We start from the raw sequence: 18,261 nt of genomic DNA, 5'->3' as shown, positions 1-18,261 counted from the left end.
TCAATTCCTTTGCTGATTATCAGTCTGTTCAAGTTTTCTAGATTTCCTGTCTCACTTTTGGTAGTTTATATGTTTCCAGGAGTTTACTCATTTCTTCCAGAATGCCTGATTTGTTCGCATATTTTTTTATAATATTCTCTTATAAGTCCTTATATTTTTGTAGTGTTGGTTGTTATATTTTCTCTCTTATTTGTGATGTTATTTATTTGGATCCTGTGTCTCTTTTTTTTTATAAATCTGGCTAAAGGTTTGACAATTATTATTTTTTTCAAAGAACTAGCCCCTGGTTACATCGATCTTCTTCTTCTTCTTCTTCTTCTTCTTCTTCTTCTTCTTCTTCTTCTTCTTCTCTTCTTCTTCTCCTCCTCCTCCTCCTTCTCCTCCTCCTCCTTCTTTTTTTTAGTTCCTATATCATTTATTTCTGCTCTAATCTTTATCATTTCCTTCCTTCAGCTCACTTTAGGCTTCATTTCTTGGTCTTTTTCTAGCTCCTTTAGGTGTAAGGTTAGGTTGTTTATTTAAGATTTTTACTGCTTATTGAGGAAGGGCTGTATTGCTATATACTTTTCTCTTAGGATGGCTTTTGCTGCATCCCAAAGATTTTGGACTATTGTATATTCATTTTCAATTGTTTCCATGTACTTTCTTTAAAGTTTCTTCTTTGAGTTCTTGGTTGAGCCATTTATTGTTTAGTAGCATGTTGTTTAACCTCCGTGTATTTATGGTCTTTTCAAACCTTCCAATCTTTTGGTACATTGTATGATTTTAATATTTTTGTATTTGTTGAAGCCTGATTTTTGACCTAATATATGATCTATTCTGGAGAATGTCCCTTGTACACTGAAAAGAATGTGTATTCTGCTGTTTTTGGATGGAATGTTCTGAATATATCTGTTAAGTCCATCTGGTCCAGTGTGAGATTTACAAGGAAGATAGCAGGAGAGTTAGAGTATACTAAGCTAATGCCCTACCATGAAAAGAACTAGATAACTATTAAATCACACTAAATACCCCAGAAATTGACCTGAAAACTGATGGAACAAACTCTACAACTAAAGACGGAGAAGAAGCCACATTGAAGGAGGTGGGAAATGCAAAGACATGGTTTAGGGGAGAAACAAATCATGAGTTCTGTGGAGGGGAGGGAGCCAAGGTTGCATAGAAGGGTGAGAGAGTAAAATGAGCACACAGGGGAACACACAAGGAGAACCACTGACTTGAAACCACTGACTAGGAAATGAAAAGGGTCTGAATTTCACAAATTCTTCAACCAGTGGAGTTTAAAGCCTAGAATTCTTGTCAATAGCAGAGCTTAAAGTGATTGGACTTGACTGGAATATAGCTTTAGACACTGCCCTGTTCTTGGCGAGAAGGCAAGCAATCTGGGGAGAGATGGTGTGAAAGAATAGAGGTTTAAAGAATGCCTGGGGCACAAAGGGAGGAGATTATTTGCTCTTCTTGGAGAGTGTCCCTGAGAGGGAGCATTCATGGAGATACCTCTCTGGGAATGAAAATGTTGGTTGGCTCCATTTCCTCTCCCACCCCTTAACATAAACACAGAGTCAGAAGCAGCAGAGCACAGACACTGGCTACCTAACTTGCTTATTAGACCATGACCTATCACCTGTGCTCTGACAGGACTTCTCTTTTTCAGTCAAGTTTGCCTTAGTCCCAGCATGATGGGTCCCTCTTCCCAAAGACCAGCACACACCCCTGCCCACACCACATCTTCTGTTCAGACAATTCTGCAGGGCCTCAGCTCTAATGAAGTAGGATCGTCTCATTTCATAAGGAGATGAGAGCATACATAGTTAAAACTCCACATTCAGGTCAAGGACCAAACACTTCCCAGAGCAGACCAGGATAACCCCTGCAGACAACTGGTCTGAAGGATAGAACAGCTATAATACAATAACATAGCACACACAGCACATAACAGAGATACTTCCTGAAGTGTTAGGTCATGGACACTACTTGACCTCTTCTTTATAAGGCTATTACTTTCAGGAACAGGAATATAACTGACTTTTCTAACACACAAAAGAAGACAGAAACTTAGGCAAAATGCCAAGGTAGAGGAATTTATCCCAAATGAATGAACAAGATAAAGCCACAGCCTGAGATCTAAGTAAAATAGATATAAGTAACATGTTTGATGGATACTTTAAAGCAACATTCATAAGGATACTCATTCGGCTTGAGAAAAAAATAGGAGATATCAATGAGACCCTTACCACAGAGATAAGGGAGTTAAAAAAAGAATCAATAAGAGGTGAATAATGCAATAAACAAGATTAGAGGGATCCCTGGGTGGCGCAGCGGTTTGGCGCCTGCCTTTGGCCCAGGGTGCGATCCTGGAGACCCGGGATTGGATCCCACATCGGGCTCCTGGTGCATGGAGCCTGCTTCTCCCTCTGCCTGTGTCTCTGCCTCTCTCTCTCTCTCTCTGTGACTATCATAAAAAAAAAAAAAAAAAAAAAAAAAAAAAAAACAAGATTAGAAACAGGCTTGCTGCAATAAAGATCAGGCTGGAAGAAGTTGAGGTATGAATCAGTGACACAGTAGACAAAATAATGGAGAGTATTGAAGCTGGACAAAAAAGAGAAAAATTATGGAACAAGAGAATAGACCAAGGGAACTTAGTGACTCCCTCAAGCTTAGTAACATTCATATTATAGGAGTCACAGAAGAGGAGAGAGAAAAGGGGGGCATAACATTTATTTTAAAAAATAATAACAGAAAACTTCCCTAATCAGGGAAGGGAATAGACATCCAGATCCAAAAGGCATAGGGAACTCCCATCAAAATCAACAAAAGCAGACCAACACCAAGATACATTGTAATTAAATTTGCAACATATACTGATAAAGGAAAAAAAAAGAATCTTAAAATCAGCAAGACAAAATATGTCCTTAATTTATAAAGGAAGACCTATAAGGCTAGCTAGAGATTTCTCAACAGAAACTTTGCAAGCCAGAATGGAGTGGCATGATATACTCAAAGTGCTGAATACAAAAAATCTGCAGCCAAGGATACTCTATCCAACAAGCCTATCATTCAGAATAGGAGAGATAAGGAGTTCCCCAGACAAACAAAAACTAAAGGAGTTCATGACCACTAAACTGGCTCTGCAAGAAATATTAAAAAGGACTCTTCAAGAGGAAAGGAAAAATCAAAAGTGACAAAGACAAAAAAAAAAAAAAAGATGAAAAAAAAAAAGATGAAAGAACATCTCCAGAAATAATGACAAAACAAATATAAAATGGCAGTAAGTATATAGCTATCAATAATTATTTTCAATGTAAGTGGACTAAACATCCAAAGACTCCAGTCAAAAGACATAGGGTGTCAGAATGGATAAAAAAATAAGACTCATTATATGCTGCTTACAAGAGACTTATTTTAGAGCAAAAGACATCTGCAGATTGAAAGGGGGAAGGGATGAAGAAACATTTATCACATCAATGAATGTTAAAAAAAAATGAAGTAGCAATACTTATATCAGACAAACTAGACTTTAAAATAAAGACTAACAAGAGATGAAGAAGGGCACTATATCATAATAAAGGGGACAAATCAACAAGAAGATCTAACCAACTGTATATATTTATGCACCCAAAATGGGAGCATCCAAACATATAAAACAGTTAATAACAAACATAAAGGAACTCATTGATGATGATAAAATAATAGTAAGGGACTTTAACACCCCACTTACATCAATGGACAGATAATCTAAAGAGAAAATAAACATATTTACCTTACTGTTATGTTATTTTCAAAATTTGCTTTTAGAATATTATAATTATTCATTCATTGTATTCTTAAGACATATTTCTGGAAATAAATATGTTACAGAACTGCCTTTGACAAGGCTATTAAAATATACATAAATTTACTCCTAGAAAGACTAAAGCCATTTATATTCCTATTAGCATTTTGTGAGAATCTGAATCATGACAAATCTGTTATTAAAAATTCTTTTTGAAAAGTTAACAAATGTAAGTCATTACAGTTATTTATTTATTTGAGAGAGAAAGCTTGAGAGAGCATTAATATGGGGGAAGGGCAAAGGGAAAGGGTGAAGCAAACCTGGGATTTGATCCCAGGACCCTGGGATCATGACCTAAGCCAAAGGCAGACACCCAACTGATAAAGTACCCTAGGTGCCCCTGTCGTTACAGTTTTAACATGCATTTCTTGAACACTAGTGAATTTAGTTTTTTCCTCCTATGTGTAATCCATGTTTTGTGAATTAATTGTGATTTCTTTGTCCTTTTTTTATTTCTCTAATAGAATATTTATGCTTTCTCATAAATGTAAAAGAATTGTTTCATAAGAAGTATATAAACTTTTTTTATAAAAAGTCATAAGCTTTTTAGGAAGCATATAAGAATTTTTCATTGTTATAAATTATATTTCCTGTTTGCAAATTGTCTTCATTTCTTGAACTTTATTTATTTTTTTAATATAGTCATATCATGTTAAAAATATTTAAACTGGGAGATAAGGCAAAAATTTAGGCAACAGATCCTTTCAATGTCATATTACAGTATTATGTGCTAGGCTTAACCCAGCATTATTTAATTATCTAGGAAAATGTACCTCGATTTGACTTTATTATTTACTAGTAATTAAGGGCTTAGGCTCTGTGGAGAGACACATTAAATTATAGATCTCTGCCCAGTAGAATAAAATAGCCCAAAAGGTTACAGTTTTATTGCTATGTAAGATATTAATGAGTTTGGTCTCTAACTCAGCAAATTTATTTCAATATATCTTTCTTAGCTCACTATAAAAATCCTTGTTTTACAAAATGCTCTTTGAACTACCATCGATACTTAAACGGTCATAGTACTAATGAGATAATATATCTTTGATATGTTTATTTTTACATATTCATGATAGTCATACTTTTCAATTTTTGATATTTTGAAAAGTTTTTACAGGTTCTACCAATATTGCCAATTAGATTCACTTGTCAGAGCCCATTAAGCTCCATAGACTGAGAGGTGTACCTGTCAGGCTATTTAAATTCAAACAGATCTTCTCTTGGTTTCTGAGGTGATTCCCTAGTTGCCCTAGAGCTTTAATTTTGCTGACCCTTCATTTGTAGTGATTAGAATCCGGTTTTACAGTCTGAGAATTTGGTGATATGTTTTATTTTTTTTAATATTTTATTTATTTATTCATGAGACACAGAGAGAGAAAGAGGGAAACAGAGACATCGGCAGAGAGAAGCAGGCTCCATGCAGGGAGCCCGATATGGGACTCGATCCCCAGACTCCAGGATCACGCCCTGGGCTAAAGGCAGACACTTAACCACTGAGCCACCCAGGTGTCCCTGGTGATATGTTTTAAAGGGATATGGGATTTATTCTCTTTGGTGAACAATGATGAAAAATACAGTTTGATATTTTTTGTTTGGTTGTTTTTTTTCTTCTATTCGTGAGAAGAAAATTTATATGCCCTTTAGAAAGTAGAGCAACTTTTTGAGATAAGTAGTAGGAATTTCTGTATATCAGTTTCCTTTTGACTGATGAATGAGATTGTCAAATTGAAGCTTCAGGATCCTTCAATGTATATATGTGTGAAAATCTTTTTCCTCTCATTATGTGAGTGTGGAGTGCTTTCTTACTTCTGGACTGTATTATTAAATTTTATTATAATCTCAAATTAAAGCATCCTGTATTAGTTGTTTTATTATGGTAAAATGCATATAACATAAAATTTACCACTTTAAACACCTAAAATGAACATTTAAGTGTCATTTAGTATATCAACAGTGCTGTGCAACCAGCACTACTAGATAGTTCTATAACTTTTTCATCAATTCTCCCCTCACCCCAGCCCTGAAATGATCCTGTATCCTTTAATCAGTCACTCCCCATTTCTTTCTTCCTCAGGCCCTAGTAACTTCTAATCTGCTTTCAGTCTCTGGATTTTCTCTACAGATTTGCCCATTTGAGATATGCCACAAAAAGGGAATATTTTTTTCTACAAAAATGGAATAATGTCAGTATATGACATTTTGTGGTTTAGCTTCTTTCATTTAGCATGTTTTGAAGGTTTATCCATATTACAGCATGCATAACTTTTTTCTTCTTTTTCTTTTTTTTAAAGCTGAGTAACATACCACTGTATGGATTTACCATATTTTATCCTTTCATCCTGTGATGGACTTTGGGTTGTTTCCAACTCTGGTAATTGTCAGTAGTGCTAGTATTATCATTCATGTACAAGTTTTTCATTGAACACCTGTTTTCAATTCTTTAGGTATATACCTAGGTATATACCGAGGAATGGAATGGAATTGCTGGACCATATTCTAATTCTTTTTAACCTTTCAAGAACTGCCACTTTGCTCTTCACAGTGATTGTACCATGTTACATTCCTATCAGCAATGTGCAGATGTTCTAATTTTCTCCACATTTACACTAATATTTGTCTCTATGATTACAACCATTCTAGGACATGTGAAATGGTATCTGATTGTGTGAGTTTCTGTTTGTATTTACCTAATGGCTAATGATGTTGAACATTTTTTCATGTGCTTGTTATTAATTTGTATAGCTTAAAAACATGTGTAGCATTATGTTATACATAGCATTTCTAAATAAATATTAAGTGTCATTATTAGGATATTAATATTCTAGTATCAGTACACAAAAACACATTTATTAGAGTGTATTAAACTATAATACAACTTTAAAAATCTTTTCATGATTCTTTAGGTTTTAGGATATGAAAGAATGGTCACATTCATTCCCTTGGAGAAAAGTAAACATAATGATTGACCAAAGACATATTGACCTATTGAAAATTTCAGAAGTAATCTCAAAAGTACAGACAAAAAAATCCTTTTAAGCTTAAATAGAGTCTATAGAAGGACCTTTTTCATTTTAAGAAAATCAAAAGAGTGTGGAACAAACCGTAATTTAGCTACACATATCTAATGCAAAAAAAAAAAAAAAAAAAAGGAAAATCCCTGTAGACAATGAAAGTGATATATGTAAAATGAATGTATTCAAATTTTAACCTAGATTCTATGCTTGCCACAGATAAGTGTCAATTTTTGCCTTATTTTTTGTCTTTTCATCTGTGAGGCAAAATAAAATAGGATTCTATAAAACAGAGATATTTAAGTTTTCACAAAGATAAATCTTTGAAAATAATCAAATGTATTGAGTGAAAATTAAATATCTCATGTCTACCTATGGACAACCAGTGACTTCACATTAACATTTCATATTACATAGAAACTTCATCTGTAAGTTGTACTTTTATCCCTCCCCCAAATGTGTCTGTTTAGATAGAAGTATACCAATGATTTCTAAGTAGTGTAAAGAATGGCTCAAATTTATAAATATAAAATAATGTGTTTCAGTAATTTTCCCATCTATATAAAATCTTCCAACTAGTTGATGCAAATTGACTAAGGTCAATGAACTAGTGAAGTTCATAAACCTCTGCAAGTATGTTGAAATTCTAGGGAATTTATTGATCTGAGATGTAGAAATTTTTCTAAGAGAACTATAATTAAGCATTTTTCCTACTTTCTATGTAACTCTCCCCTTGAGAGGATTAGATATTGAACACTTAATTAAGCCAGATTATTAATTAAAATGTTGCACTGCCTCATTACTGGCTCACACACTGGTAGCAGAACACAACAAACAAATCCTAGTTAGGTGCCCCTTCATCAATTTTAAAATCACCCTTGGATTTGGTTTACAAGGTCCACAGCTCTCAAGACCCTGAAATATCAGCTTAAAGCTTATAGTATGATATGAATATTTATCTCAAGTTTAAGAACAGCAGAAATTACTTAAAAGATTTCATTAAGGTATGTTCTAAATGATCCTTACAATATTTTGCCACATTTTTTCTAATAAAAACTAACTACTATTCACATTAAAATCAAAATCATTAGAGAAAATACCTTAAACACCTTCTCTGTCCCTCTTCCTGTGCTCTGATTCCCATTGCTCCTTGGGAAGCCTGAACCAGATGTTCTACTCCAGTCACAGAAGGTAAGGTAAGGTCTGAGTTAAGTGTAAAACCTAGGTGCCCATGTATGAAACACCACTGTTGTAGCTTTTTTTTGTTGTTTGTTTTGTGTGTGTGTGTATTTACTAGAGGCACAGAAGAGAGAGAGACAGAGACAGAGAGGCAGAAGCAAGCTCCATGCCGGGAGCCTGACAGGGAGCCTGACGTGGGACTCAATCCCTGGTCTCTAGGATCATGCCCTGGACTGAAGGCGGTGCTAAACCACTAAGCCACTGGGACTGCCCAGTGCTAGCTTTTCTTGAATGCCTCTTTACTTTTCTTCTGAGGCTCTAACCCTGAGTAGGGGAAGGTTTGTATGGGGTGGGTACTTGACCCCTCTGGAAAACACAACACAAAACAAAATATAACTTGACCAGTTTGATGGACAGCATGTTGAGTTCTAAATAAAAAAAAATATCTTCAGGAAGACAAAAAGGAGTGAGGAGGTCACAGGTTCTGATCCATGATAGATAGAAGAGGAAGTGTCTGGAAAGAGAGGTATAAAAGGAAAGCTATTTAACTTGTGTGATCTGACAGTCTATCCCTGGGAATGTTCATAATATGTTTGTTCATAATATGTTTATTCATAAACAAATTTTGATACATTCTTTCAATGAAATAATACTCAATAACCAAATGGAATGAACTGTTGAATGAAGAAACAATGTGGATAAGTCAAAACTATAGGTTGAGAGATAAAACAAAACATACTATGACTCCGTTTGTATAAAGATCAAGAATAGGCAAAACTGGGGAACCCTGGGTGGCGCAGTGGTTTAGCGCCTGCCTTTGGCCCAGGGCGCGGTCCTGGAGACCCAGGATCGAATCCCACGTCGGGCTCCCGGTGCATGGAGCCTGCTTCTCCCTCTGCCTATGTCTCTGCCTCTCTCTCTCTCTCTGTGACTATCATAAATAAATAAAAATTTAAAAAAGTAAAAAAAAAAAGAATAGGCAAAACTGATCTGTGGTTTTACATACCTCTATAGTGTTAAGACAGTGATTGCTCCAAGTGGCAGAGTGAGGCTTGACTAGAAATGCACATTGGGGAACTTCTGGAGAAATAAAAATGTTTCTATTTTGACAGTGGTATGAGTCACAAGGATGTATATATATTAGAACTATATTTCAGAGCTATGTGTTTCATTATACATGTATTATATATGTATATAAACACACACATACATACATACACAAATATTTCCTTTTTTTTTTTTTTTAAGAGAGAGAGAGGAGGAGAGTATGCATGCATGTGAGCAGGGTGGGGTGGAGCAGAGGGCAAGAATATTAAGGATGCCCCCCACACCCAGCATGAAGCTGACAGGGGGTTCCATCTCACCACCCTGAGATCATGACCTGAGCTGAAATCAAGAATCAGATGCTTAACATACTGAGCCACTCAGGTGTCCTACATGCATTATATTTTAATTTAAAAAGAAGTTCTACAGCCAAATATAAGAAAGAAGGAAGGCAGGGAATGAGGAAGGGATGGAGCAAGCTTGAGTCTTTATGTTAATATAGTACAATCCATACTTACTGTATGACCTTGGCTGTATTACTAAAACTATAATTTTCTTTTATTCTGTTACCTAAATAAAGGAGCTTTTCTGGTATTATAAGATTGTTACAAAGATTAAATAACATGACAAATGTATGAAAAGTCTTTGGTACTGGGCTGCCTCACAGTTAATAATTGCTGGATGGCAGGGATAATGATGATGGATAATAAGTACACTGTAGGAATTATCTGGGGAATATGGCTGAATTGCAACATTTAACAAGAAAAACTCGAGAAATTACAAACATCTTCTTACGGTAGAGGTGAGACAATGTGTACTACTAAGAAAGTTCTCCCCTCTCTCACCAGGAGTCCTGGTGAGACTTCAAACTCTACATGGCAATCCCTAATGCATCACCATGATGCCCAAGGAAGACATGGTGACCTAGAAATCCAACTACTTCCTTAGGATCATCCAGCTTTTGGATGATTATCTAAAATGCTTCATTGTGGGAAAAGACAATGTGGGCTCCAAAAGACACAGCAGAACCACATGTCCCTCTGCAGAAAGGCTGTCTTACTGAGGGGCAAGAACACACATGATGCACAAGGCCATCCAAGGGCATCTGAAGAACCTTCTACCCCTGAAGAAACGGTTGCCTCATATTCAGGGAAATGCGGTCTTTGTGTTCACCCAGGAGGACCTCACTGAGACCAGGGACATGCTGCTGGCCAATTCTGTATCAGTTTTTAGCTGTGTTGGTGCCACAGCCCCATGTGAAGTCACCGTGCCAGCCCGGAACACGGGTTTGGGCCTGAGAAGAGTTCTTTCTTCCAGGCTGTAGGCTTCACAACTAGACTAAAGTCTAGAAGGGCATCGCTGAAATCCTAAGTGATGTGCAGCTGATAGAGACTGGAGACAAAGTGGGAGCCAGTGAAGCCACACTGCTGAACATGCTCATTATCCCCTACCTTCTCCACCCAGCAGGTGTTTGACAGTGGCAGCATCTACAACCCTGAAGTGCTCCATATCACAGAGGAAACCATATCCTAGCTTCCTGCACAGCGTCCCCTATGTTGTTAGTGTTATGTTTACAGACTTGTTACTGACTGTTGCACCAGTAGCCTATTCTATTATCAATGGATACAAGTGGGTCCTGGCTTGTCAGTGGAGACTGATTAAGCCTTCCCACTTGCTGAAAAGGCTGAAGCCTTCTTGGCTGCATTTGTGGCTGCTGCCCCCACAGCTGTCATAGCACCATTGTTCCTGCTGTAGTCCCAGCCAAATGTGAAGCAAAGGAAACGGCAATGGATACGGGATTTGGTCTCTGGCTAATCACCAAAGAGCAACTAACAAAGCTAACTTTATTTGTAAAACAAAGAGATAATGGCTTACTTCTTAAACCGCCCCCCTCCAAAGTTCTAAGAAGGAGGGAATCCATTAAAAGAATGTCAGTCGTATTAGTCATTGAAATATTTATTCTCCAGTACCACTGGAGAAGCAAATTGCCTCAAAAGGGAAAAGAGTAAGTTAGAAAAAAAAGAGAGAAAAATCTTTGTGGCCACTATGAATTCTAACTACAGAGCGAAGTAAGAATTGGGGTGTTGAACCGAACAGTTGAAGTTGAAGGTGGCCAGAACAATGTGATTCTGAAAGACAAGATTCAGGAATGGAGGTACTTGAAGAAGTTAGGCAGTACCAGACCAGGAAAGATAATAACTACCATCAAGGAGTGAATCCACTTTGGATATTCAAGGAAATCATCATCACCATCAAGGAAAAGAGAAGACAAAAGGCACCTGAGGGCAAAACAAGAGCTGACACCCCACAAGCCTCCACCCCTTAAAGTGGAGTATGTCTGACATTCCATAGGCACTTGTGGTGGCCTAAGAACAGAAAAGGCAGGAGGAAACAAATGATTAACTAAGATTATAGTCATGTAGGATATGAAAACTCCATTAGAGTCTATAACTGTTTTAATGATTTACAAGAAAAACACAATCTTAATAATAGCCAGACTTCCAGGACCCTATAGACTCAATTTCCTGGAGCCTCGATGTCACTTTCACCTCCATTGGACAGAAAGCCCTTATAATCAGTCATCCCTACAATCATGATGCAGCTCTTTCTGCCAGTGAGTCCTGCCCCTGTGGTATAGTAAAAACAGCACTTTGAACTCTATTAAAAAGACTCCAGAATTCTTTCTTGACCATTGTGCTCAACAACCTGGCATCATCACCATCCATTTATTGATCACTTACTATATGCTCAGACATTGTATTAGTTTATGTAATTTTATCCCTTCAAACTACCTTATTAAGATGTAGGTATAAAATCCTTTAATGTCTAGTCCTTTAAACTGAAAGAGTTTGCACGTAACTTTCTTTAGAGCTTGTTTCCTTCTGCATGGAGCTGACTCCTGCTTTCTGATAGAAGAAAGGACAGAATTGTGGAAAGCTGTATTACAATTTCTATCTGAATAATGACTCAAATTCCACAAAGACAACTTTTGAAAAGTCTAATAACACCTTTTCTTGACTTAACTATAAAATGCTGCCTGTTTACACTCAGATTTGCCTTTGTCCTATTTTTATTTTGATATCTTTTAGAACACACTACAACAAATTTCAGAGGCCTTTTACCAAAAGAATAAAATTTAGATTTTTAAATAGATTTATTATAGAAAGAAAGAAATTATCTCTTTGTGTTTCAAATTTAATTCCTCTAAAATTGGAATAGTTTTATTTGACATGTTTGTTTATTTGTTTGTTTGTTTTGGAGGACTCCGTCCATTCATTGTAAAACCTCTAACCCCAAGCCCATTTGACTGAATGTTAGAAAAGTAAAGGTAATTTGAAGTAAGTAATTTGAAGGTTTTTGGAAAACTTTTGAAACTGATTTTAGTATTTATTTAATTATTATGTTATCCTTCACATGTAGTTTTTAAGTTATAACTTTTATTTTGTTGTTCATCTTCTTTAGAAAGCATATTTTTAAACTCAAAGCACCAACCAAATATTTTCAGATGAAAATGATAATTATGTAGCTGTTTGAATGTTTTCAAAATCCGCTTTTCAAAGGCTGCCTTTCATTTGAGAGCTCATTGATGTTTTCCCCCAATTGTTTAGAAATACATGTCACCTTCTTATTAAGCACTAATTAAAAGAAGTCGCTGATTTACAAAGGGTGATTTTTCAGACACATGTATACACACACACACACACACACACACACACACCTACACAAAGCATCAAGGGAGTATAGAAAGTGAAATTAATAGCTCTAAAATATCTTCTCTTTCTCTAAGATTACAACTTAAAGGCATACACATCACTGTAATTGGACCAAATGTGAGAATCTACTACATTATCTTAATAACTATTTTTTTAACTTTTTAAATAAAATCCAGCTCTTAAAACTTAGAAAGTATTTTATATAATTTCTCCAAAAAGGAAAACAAAATAACTTATCTTCTAACATGAAATTTAAACACTTCTGTGAAAAAAAACTGAGTTGGGTATTTGGAATTTTTCTTGAATTGATTGATTATATGATTTTACTGATCCAGATTATCATTATAATAGATGGTTACCTTTTCTATTTATCAAACCAGGCATATATTACCTGTCTGGTACTTTTTCAGAGAGGCCACTACTAGGTACACTGAAAAATGTTATATTTTGTTTATCTGTTCCACACTTTAATTTTCCTACTTCTTTAATCACATTCCATAGAGACCTTTTTCTACTCTGACAAAAATATTATTCTGAAAGTTTTAACCTATATCAGGTATTTCTGTCTCTCTCCAATTTCATTCAATTGCCATTCACTTAATGAGCTTGACCATTTCACCATGTTCTGGCTTCCTTATCCAACTCTCTAGCTTTATGTTTGACTGAACTTCTATTTCCTAAAAGCCTGCTGAATATTTCTATCAAAATGTCTCTCTGGAAACTCAAGCTTCACTTGTCCCAAACTAATGCTATTTTTTTGTAATAAATATTTTCCCCTTCTATCACCCTGCATCAAATTCATTCTGTATATAACTACCAAAAGCCTATTCTTAAATAAAATTGTAAGTCACTTAAGTGCTCAAAAAGTACTTAATGGCTATTTTTCAGTCAGTAAAATCTCAATTTGTGATTCAAGTTCAGAGAGACAATTAAACTTTCCAATTTCAGCCATGTCTGTACTTCTTTCTCTGACAAGTTCTCAAGCTATCCCTCCATCTAGCATGTCCCTTTTGTCTATCATTACAACACCCTCATCGAAGGCCATTAACCACCTAGGATATTTGAAGGCACTTCTGAGATAATTTGGGAAATAAAAAAATCTTAAATACAAAGTAAAGCAAACCTATTTAAAATCTCCAAACATATTTTGGAATGAGTTTCTACAAGGAATAATTTACTGCAATGTATTCTCAAATTATCTGAAAAGCAAAATCACAAGAAACATTATATAAAGGAAACTAATTCTAGCTAAAAAAATAATATGAGACAAATACATAAATACAGAAGATAAAGTCATTTTATTTATTTATTATTTTTTTAATATAATTTATTTATTTTTTTTAATTTATGATAGTCACACAGAGAGAGAGAGAGAGAGAGGCAGAGACACAGGCAGAGGGAGAAGCAGGCTCCATGCACCGGGAGCCCGACGTGGGATTCGATCCCAGATCTCCAGGATCACACCCTGGGCCAAAGGCAGGCGCCAAACCGCTGCGCCACCCAGGGATCCCGATAAAGTCATTTTAAAAATAAAATATGTTTTCACTTATCCTATAAAAATAAATATCAAGGTTAGAAATTCTAAATGTAAAGGACATGGATTTATTTAAAACCAATATTGCATACACATACTAGCCGGATGTTCATAGGTTAGAAGTCCTCTTATTTAAATACTTTTACAGAAAACCATGCATTGCTTCAATGAACAATGAGTCAGTTGATTCATAGTAGTGTCAAACTAAAATTAGGTACTCCAAATGTATTTTTTTGTCACAACCGAATGACTCTAAAAAACTTTCAATGAAGCATAACCCATCAACAGTGACATACTGAAACATCAGAGTCTTCTGGATTGTCAGTGGAAATAATGGATAACCAATTACATTAAGGAGCAAAATATCAATATGATATTTCACATTCTAAAAATTTTTTAAAAGTACTGGTTTATGTTCATTTCATTACTGACTCTATCTTTTTCTTTGGAATTACAATAATGTCAGGGGCTTTTATTTTTTATAACTTGAATAATAAAAGGAGTTGCATTATATCTACATAGGTTAGTGGGAAATTATTCCCTTAGTTGACCAAACAGTTATAGATTTTTTTTTCTGAAATAAATAAAGACGTTTTGAGATGCCTGGATGGCTCAGCAGTTGAGCATCTGCCTTTGACTTAGGGCATGATCCTTAGGTCAAAGATCGAGTCCCACATCGGGCCCCTGCAGAGAGCCTACTTCTCCCTTAGCAGGGAGAGTGTCTCTGCCTCTCTCTGTCTCTCATGAATAAATAAATAAAATCTTTTAAAAAAATAAATAAATAAAGATGTTTCTAAGACAGCAAAAACCTAACTTCCACTTGAACTATCACTTATTCTTTTCCCCTATTTATTCTTGTATTTCTTTGAAACATTGTAATGAAAATGATGATTTGTAGAGTATGCTATAGTTTTTTTTTTTTTTTTAGTCTTCTATACTTTTAGTAAGGCTTTACGTCTGTGGAAAAAGAATATTAAAATAATAAAGTCACCTACAAATGATACGACAATATCATTTTCCCAAATAAAAATATGATATTTTTAAAGGAAAAACTAAAATGTGCATATATCATAATTATATGGCTCTACATTCAGTTGCTCTGGCAAAGCAGTATCCTTTTTTGGGATTTATTTCACTTCCTGAAAATGTGGCCAAAATAAAAATGGTATGTTCTATTTCTGTGAAAATTGTCATTGGAATTTTGATAGGAATTACACTGAATCTGTATATTGCTTTGGGTAATATGGACATTTTAACAATATTAATTCTTCTAATCTATGAGTGTGAAATACCTTTCCATTTATTTGAGTCTTCTTCAATTTCTTTCTTCAATGTCATATGGTTTTCAGTGTACAGATTTTGCATCTCAGTTAAATTTGTTCTTAGGTATTTTATTCTTTTTTTATTTAATTGCAAAGGAGGCTTTCTTAATTCCTCTGATAGTCACTGTTGCTATATAAGAATGCAACAGATTTTTGCATGTTGATTTTGTACCCTACAACTTTACTGAATTCATTTATTAGTTCCAGCAGTTTTTTGGTGGAGTCTTTAAGATTTTATATATAGAAAAACATGTCATCTGCAAATAGTGACAGTTTTACTTCTTACCAATATGAATGTCTTTTATTTCTTTTCCCTAAGTGCTCTGGCTGGGACTTCCAATACTTTCAATACTATGGTGAATAAAAGTGGTGAGAATGGGTATCCTTGTATCATTCCTGATCTTAAGGGAAAAGCCTTCAGCTTTTTATTATTGAGCATGATGTTAGCTCTGGGCTTGTCATAAATGGTCTTTATAATGCTGCAATATGGTCTATCTAAACTTTCAACTTTGTTTAGAATTTTTATTATAAATGGTTGTTGGGATCCCTGGGTGGCGCAGCGGTTTGGCGCCTGCCTTTGGCCCAGGGCGCGATCCTGGAGACTCGGGATCGAATCCCACGTCGGGCTCCCGGTGCATGGAGCCTGCTTCTCCCTCTGCCTGTGTCTCTGCCTCTCTCTCTTTCCCTCTCTGTGACTATCATAAATAAAAAAAAAAAAAAATAAATGGTTGTTAAATTTTGTCCAACGCCTTTTTTTTGCATCTATTGAGATGATCATGTTTTAAATTTTAATTTTGTTAATGTGTGTATCACAGTGACTTGTGGAGGTTGAAATATCTTTGCATCCCTGAAAGAAAGCTCACTTGATAATGGTGCATGCTCCTTTTATTGTATTGTTAAATTTGATTTGCTGATTTCTTTTTGAGGATTTTGTATCTATGCCCACCAGTGATACTGGCCTTCAGTTGTGTGCATGTGTGAGTGTGTGTGTGTGTGTGTGTGTGTGTGTGTGTGTGTGTGTTGTCCCTGTGTAGTTTTAGTATCAGGGTAATCCTGGCCCATTGAAATGACTTTGCAGGGCAGCCCGGGTGGCTCAGCGGTTTAGCTCCACCTTCAGCCCAGGGTGTGATCCTGGAGACCCGGGATGGAGTCCCACATCAGGCTCCCTGCATGTAGACTGCATCTCCCTCTGCCTGTGTCTCTGCCTCTCTCTCTCTCTCTCCTCGCTGTTTCTCATGAATAAATAAATAAAATCTTAAAAAAAATGACTTTGGAAATGTTCCTTTTCTTTTCTTTTCTTTTTTTTTTTGAAGAGTTTGAGGAGGGTTGGTATTCAGTCTTTGAATGTTTGGTGAATTCACCAATGAAGCCAGCCAATCCTATACTTTTGTTTGTTAGGAGTTTTTTGATTAATGATTTAATCCTTTCTAGCAATTAGTCTATTCAGTTTTTTTTATTTCTTTATGATTCAGTCCTGGATGATTATATATTTCTAGGAATTTATCCATTTCTTCTAGATTGTCCAATTCATTGGTATATATTTGTTTATAGATAGTAGTCCATTATGGCCTTCTGTATGTTTTGATTCTCAGTTGTAACTTATCCTCAAATCTAATTTTATTTGAGCTTCTTCTCTTTTTTCTTAGTGAGTCTAGTTACAGGTTTGTTATTTTCATTAATCTTTTCAAAGAACCAACTCTTGTCTCTATTTCACGTATTTTCAAAGTGATCTTTATCATTCTCTTCCTTCTAATAGCTTCACTTTTCTTGAAATCTAAAAGATAAATGAATAAGAAAAACAAAACTCATAGATACTGAGAACAGATTTGTGGTTGCTAGGGGGCAGGAGATGAGGGGAGTGGGCAAAATGGGTGAAGGAGATCACGAAGGATAAACCTCCAGTTATAAAATACATAAATCCAGGACACTTGGGTGGCTCAGTGGTTGAGCCTCTGCCTTTGGCTCAGGTCATGATCCTGGGGTCCTGGGATCGAGTCTTGCATCAGGTTCCCCAGAGGAAGCCTGCTTCTTCCTCAGCCTATGTACCTGCCTCTCTCTGTGTGTCTCTCATAAATAAACAAATAAAATATTTTTAAAATAATTAAAAAATAAAATAAAATAAATAAATCCAGGGATATGTATTGTGAGGACTCTAGTCAATAATACCATATTATAAATTTGAAAATGCTAACAAAGTAAATCTTGAAAGTCCTCATCACAAGAACAAAAATTATAACTTTGTATGGTGAACAGATGGTAAATAGACTTAATGTGGTAATCATTTTACAGTGTATACAAATGTCAAATCACTATGTTGTATACCTGCAACTAGCATAATGTTTCTCAATTCTACTTCAATAAAAAGAAGGAAATTGTAGCATTCACTTATAAGTCTGGAAATAACACACCTATTTTCACATTAATTATAGATACAATTTGGTTATGTAATAGCAGAAAGACATCGCCTGATAAAGAAAATAAGAGAACCAAGTTTAGAGATTTGTAGCCTTAGTGAAATTATCAATTAATAACAATTAGGAATGATATACTATTATAATTATATCAAAATCTATAATATTCATGAAATCAAGTTTGAGACAAACAGTACATAGAAAGTACTCTAATA

At 35.3% G+C, this 18,261-nt stretch overlaps 1 protein-coding gene and 1 pseudogene across 1 annotated transcript in view; one reads left to right on the top strand and one right to left on the bottom strand.

Moving 5' to 3' along the window:
* Positions 1-18,261, bottom strand: part of SGCZ (sarcoglycan zeta) — a 459,573-nt gene that overhangs the window by 165,857 nt on the left and 275,455 nt on the right. The gene's annotated exons all lie outside the window — the stretch shown is intronic.
* On the top strand, positions 9,968-11,075 carry LOC129516080 (60S acidic ribosomal protein P0-like; annotated as a pseudogene).

This window comes from Nyctereutes procyonoides, unplaced genomic scaffold (genome assembly GCF_905146905.1).
Source record: "Nyctereutes procyonoides isolate TBG_1078 unplaced genomic scaffold, NYPRO_anot_genome, whole genome shotgun sequence".
Lineage (NCBI taxonomy): Eukaryota > Metazoa > Chordata > Mammalia > Carnivora > Canidae > Nyctereutes > Nyctereutes procyonoides.
Note: the sequence above shows the minus strand (reverse complement) of the source record. Positions and strands in the feature narration are given on the sequence as shown.